Raw genomic sequence first — 5,218 nt, 5'->3', positions numbered from 1 at the left:
CGCCTCTATTCACGCCTCGGCCAACTTTGGTATTCCCTCTAAACTCGTTCGATCCTGAGGTGCTGTTCCAATACAGTTGGAGACCCTCTGCAGTGCTGTTGGAATTTAGGGGGAATATCAAATTGGGCTGAGGGGGGAATGTGAATTTGGACTGAGGAGCGAAGCACGCTGGGATAGGCTCCGCAGTTGTGCTTAGCCACTGTGCCAAGGTGGTGTAGTGGTTAGTACATCTGCCGAGTGAGCAGAAGATCTGGGTTCGAATCCCAGCCTTGGTACAGATTTTCATTCGTCGCTTCTGTCTGGATGTATACATTGTACAAGAATGAGACTTGAAAAGTTCTCTAGAACTATATAGTTTCACTTAAATAACTAGGAACAACAACAACGAACAACATATATTGTAGCGATGGCGTAGGAAATATTCTGAGGAAAACGATTTTATTGGGAGGACACTTAGAATGTGCAACAATGCACTAAAGACTGCCTGCACTACGCTCGCCTGTCCAGTATAAGAGTACTGCTATGCAGTATGGGATCTTTGTGAGACAGAACTGGTGGGGGACATCGAAAACGTTCGAAGAAGGGCAGCTCGTTTTGTATTATTCTGAAATAGGTGGGCAGCGTCACGGTTATGATAGACGAGTTGGGGTGGCAATAATTAAAACTAGGAATGGGTAACGTTTGGTGACCTGCGGGTCTGATTCACACACCCACTTAGCTCGCGGTCCGCAGCGTAACTGCACATGACTGCACCGCTCCTAGCTTATAAAGTCAGAACTTTAGCGTCCTTGATGCTAATGTTTATGAGGTAACGCACCGATGTGAATGGCACCCCTTTCGCGTCACGCCAACAGATTTTGCCACAAAGCAAGCATTTTTCAGAGTACATTCCTTTTATGTTCACCCCATTTTCAGATGCTTACGTTTATTCACGCATCATGAACTTTATTTCTTTACCTGCGACGTTTTACAATAGCTGTATCAAACACTTCCGTTATTAAATGCTACCACGGCGTTAGTAAAGAAACGATGTTCACAATAAAAGATAAACGCCTGTAAAAGCAACTGGTTGTTGGTAAGTCATTATAAATATCCTTCCATTTCAACAGTTGCAGCGTTCTATTGCGTCCACATTGGGAATGAAATTTTTTTTAATGCTAATACAAAGAAAAAATAGATAACTAAAATACGGCAATGAGATAGCAATACCAATCGATAGGCAGTTAGGAGTAACTTCGCGATTTTAAGCCACAGACAGATCATTCGAGTGTTTGAAATTTACTGTGTTAATATTTACAAACACTTTTTGGATGCATTTTTTTAAATATTTGTCCGAAAATACTTTTGATGATTAGTCACACAGTTATGCGTTTTCTCTGTAACAAATGGCTCTGAGCACTATGGGACTCAACTTCTGAGATCATTAGTCCCCTAGAACTTAGAACTAGTTAAACCTAACTAACCTAAGGACAGGACACACATCCATGCCCGAGGCAGGATTCGAACCTGCGACCGTAGCGGTCTCGCGGTTCCAGACTGCAGCGCCTAGAACCGCACGGCCACTTCGGCCGGCTCTCTGTAACACTAAGCAAACGAATCCATCATTTCTTTGTTCATTTTAAATAATTTAAAAGTGCAAATCGCTTGAGCTTAGCACACATCCGCTGCATTACACAAAAGCCAAACGAAAAATTCGAACTCCACTGGTCTGTGTAATGAGCTGCAAGTCCTAAGTGAACAGAGCGTGGGCTGAAAATCCGAAAATACCTCCCTGGGGGAATACGACGTGAGCCGCTCACCCTCTCGCTCCTACGAACTTCTTTCGCGTCCAGGACTGAAACCAATTGCGGCCGGATCGGGCCCGAGGGCCGCCAGTTGCTCCACGCGTGATTAAGACGAAGGCAGTTTTCGTTGCGGTGAGATCTTTCCACGAAGTTTCAGTCACCAACATTCTCCTCCGAATGTGAAAATATTTTGTTGATGCTCACCTAAGTAGTGAGAAATTATCATGGTGGTAAAATAAGAGAAATCAGATCTCGCCGGGAAAGTTGTAAGAGTTCGTTTTTCCCTCGTGCTGCTGAGGAAATGGAACAGTAGAGAAATAGTCTGAAAGGAATTCAACGAACCCTCTGGCAGGCACTTAAGTGTGAACTGCAGAGAAGTCTACATCTACATCTACATCTACATCTACATACATACTCCGCAATCCACCATACGGTGTGTGGCGGAGGGTACCTCGCACTACAACTAGCATCTTCTCTCCCTGTTCCACTTCCAAACAGAACGAGGGAAAAATGACTGCCTATATGCCTCTGTACGAGCCCTAATCTCTTTTACCTTATCTTTGTGGTCTTTCCGCGAAATATAAGTTGGTGGCAGTAAAATAGTACTGCAGTCAGCCTCAAATGCTGGTTCTCTAAATTTCCTCAGTAGCGATTCACGAAAAGAACGCCTCCTTTCCTCTAGAGACTCCGACCCGAGTTCCTGAAGCATTTCCGTAACACTCACGTGACGATCAAACCTACCAGTAACAAATCTAGCAGCCCGCCTCTGAATTGCTTCTATGTCCTCCCTCAATCCGACCTGATAGGGATCCCAAACGCTCGAGCAGTACTCAAGAATAGGTTGTATTAGTGTTTTATAAGCGGTCTCCTTTACAGATGAACCACAACTTCCGAAAATTCTACCAATGAACCGAAGACGACTATCCGCCTTCCCTACAACTGCCATTACATGCTTGTCCCACTTTATATCGCTCTGCAATGTTACTCCCAAATATTTAATCGACGTGACTGTGTCAAGCGCTACACTACTAATGGAGTATTCAAATATTACGGGATTCATTTTCCTATTCATCTGCATTAATTTACATTTATATATATTTAGAGTTAGCTGCCATTCTTTACACCAATCACACATCCTGTCCAAGTCATCTTGTATCCTCCTACAGTCACTCAACGACGACACCTTCCCGTACACCACAGCATCATCAGCAAACAGCCGCACTTTGCTATCCACCCTATCCAAAAGATCATTTATGTCGATAGAATACAACAGTGGACCTACCACACTTCCCTGGGGCACTCCAGATCATACCCTCACCTCCGATGAACACTCACCATCGAGGACAACGTAGTCATGCAGATGTAGATGCAGATGACACATTTATTTGTTGTGTGCAGCATTTTTCATCTGTGTAATGAGGTGTGCAAAAGTTAAGTGTGAAAGTAGCTTTTGCTTGATGTGCAACTGCAAGCGACATAGTTCGATGGAACTTGGACCATACATAGAAAGAACTACTACGGTATAGTACAGAAGATAACTGAGAGAAATACGCAATGAGACGAAATAACACTTTTATTCAAAGGCAATAATTATAGTGAGGTCACCACTATGTACGACTGTCATTTGGAGATTACAAACGGCGATGTCTCGTTTTTAATTGGGTATGTGGTCACCAAAGACGGCAATACATGCTTTGCAAACGTGTTCCATTCTGATCATAAGGTTGATACGGAGTTCTTGTGGTAGAGCGCTGCATTCCTCACCAGCACGGTTAACAGCAGCTGAATGGTTCATGGTGCATGTAGACGTGCTAAAGTACGTCCCCCAAAACATCTAATATGTGGTCGATGGGATTTAAGTAGGGGAACGGGGAGGCCAGTCCATTCGCCAAACATCCCCTCGTTCGAAGAGCTCATTGGCCTGCTGTATTCGATGCGGTCCGCAGCATTGTCACCCATAAAAATGAAGTCAGAGCCGAATGCTCCTCTGAAAAGACGCACATGGGGAGGAGTACAGTGCCACAATAACGTTGACCAGCGAGTGTGTCGCGTTCAAAGATTTGCGGGTTCCTGCAACATAACATCCGGACCACCCAAAACGATTCACGTTCAGCAATATTCCTTGGTGCATTACGTGCCCGAAACTCTCTCCATATTCAAACTCTCGCCGGGTGAGGATACATAACACCAGCCACGGTGGAACGGGGATTTCTTTCGCCAAAAGGAGGGAGTATTCTTTGTGGGCACTGCTAAAAAAAAAAAAAAATTGTACGCAGGAAACCCTCGGATTGGTGGACTATATAAGAAATCGGTTACGCAGGAAAATGACACAATGTCCCGTCGGCAGGAAGGCGGTTGATGGGATAACTTTTTATTCCATTTGCTTGGTAGGAGAACAGACAGCGCTTTAACAATTACGTCATTGGCCAGATGTAAGTAGGCTGTTTTAGGTTTTTATGTTGGTAACGCCACGTAGCGCTCTGTGTGAAAATCACTGACTGCCCTGTGGGCAGTCTGTGGCTGGTTGGCCTCATTGTTGGAATATTCGCTTATGTAGTGTTGGGCTGTCGGATGTGAACAGCACGTAGCGTTGTGCAGTTGGAGGTGAGCCGCCAGCAGTGGTGGATGTGGGGACAGAGATGCCAGACTTTTGACAGCGGACGACATTGACGTGTGTCCGTCAGAAAGAGGAAATTTGTAAGACTGGATATCACAAACTGATATATATTATGATTTTCGAACACTATTAAGGTAAATACATTATTTGTTCTCTATCAAAATCTTTCATTTGCTAACTATGCCTATCAGTAGTTAGTGCCTTCAGTAGTTAGAATCTTTTATTTAGCTGGCAGTATTCGCGATCGTTGTATTGCAGTAGTTCGAGTAACGAAGATTTTTGTGAGGCAAGTGATTCATGAAAGGTATAGGTTTTCGTTAGTCAGGGCCATTCTTTTGTAGGGATTATTGAAAGTCAGATTGCACTGCGCTAAAAAACATATTGTGTGTCAGTTTAATGATGATCAGAATAAGTAAAGAGAGAAATGTCCGAGTACGTTCAGTTTTGCTCAGCTGTTTGAAAATCAAATGACGTAAGAGGTTTTCCAGCACTGTCATTCATAAATTTTTCTAAGGGGACGTTCCACAGAATATGGCCCTCCTTTTATTGAAGGACTGTATTTTATGATGCAGACTCTGCGGAGAGCAGGGTCCAGACAGATGCAGTTCTGGGAGAAGATGCGAGGCAGTACACGTGTCGAAAGCTAAGACTGGAGACTTAAGACTTATTGCTGCGATGCATCAATGAGCAAAACTTCTGCTCTGAGAGGTATGATGTCACCAGTGATGTTATTCATGAATTTATTGGTGAGTCATGGGTTCCTCTACCCATTTGCCCCCCTCCAAGGCCAATTGTATGTATAAAATAGCAGGAAATT

The 5,218-nt window shown here is 43.9% G+C and overlaps 1 non-coding gene across 1 annotated transcript; it reads left to right on the top strand.

Annotated features, from left to right (window-relative positions):
• The first annotated feature begins 203 nt into the window (after positions 1 to 203).
• Trnat-agu (transfer RNA threonine (anticodon AGU)) lies at positions 204 to 275 on the top strand. The gene has a single exon. It is a non-coding gene; the product is annotated as a tRNA-Thr (tRNA).
• The last annotated feature ends 4,943 nt before the right edge of the window (positions 276 to 5,218 follow it).

Source organism: Schistocerca cancellata, chromosome 7 (genome assembly GCF_023864275.1).
Source record: "Schistocerca cancellata isolate TAMUIC-IGC-003103 chromosome 7, iqSchCanc2.1, whole genome shotgun sequence".
In the NCBI taxonomy this organism is placed as follows: Eukaryota; Metazoa; Arthropoda; class Insecta; order Orthoptera; family Acrididae; genus Schistocerca; species Schistocerca cancellata.
The sequence above is the reverse complement of the archived record's forward strand: the minus strand, read 5'-3'. Positions and strand labels throughout refer to the sequence as shown.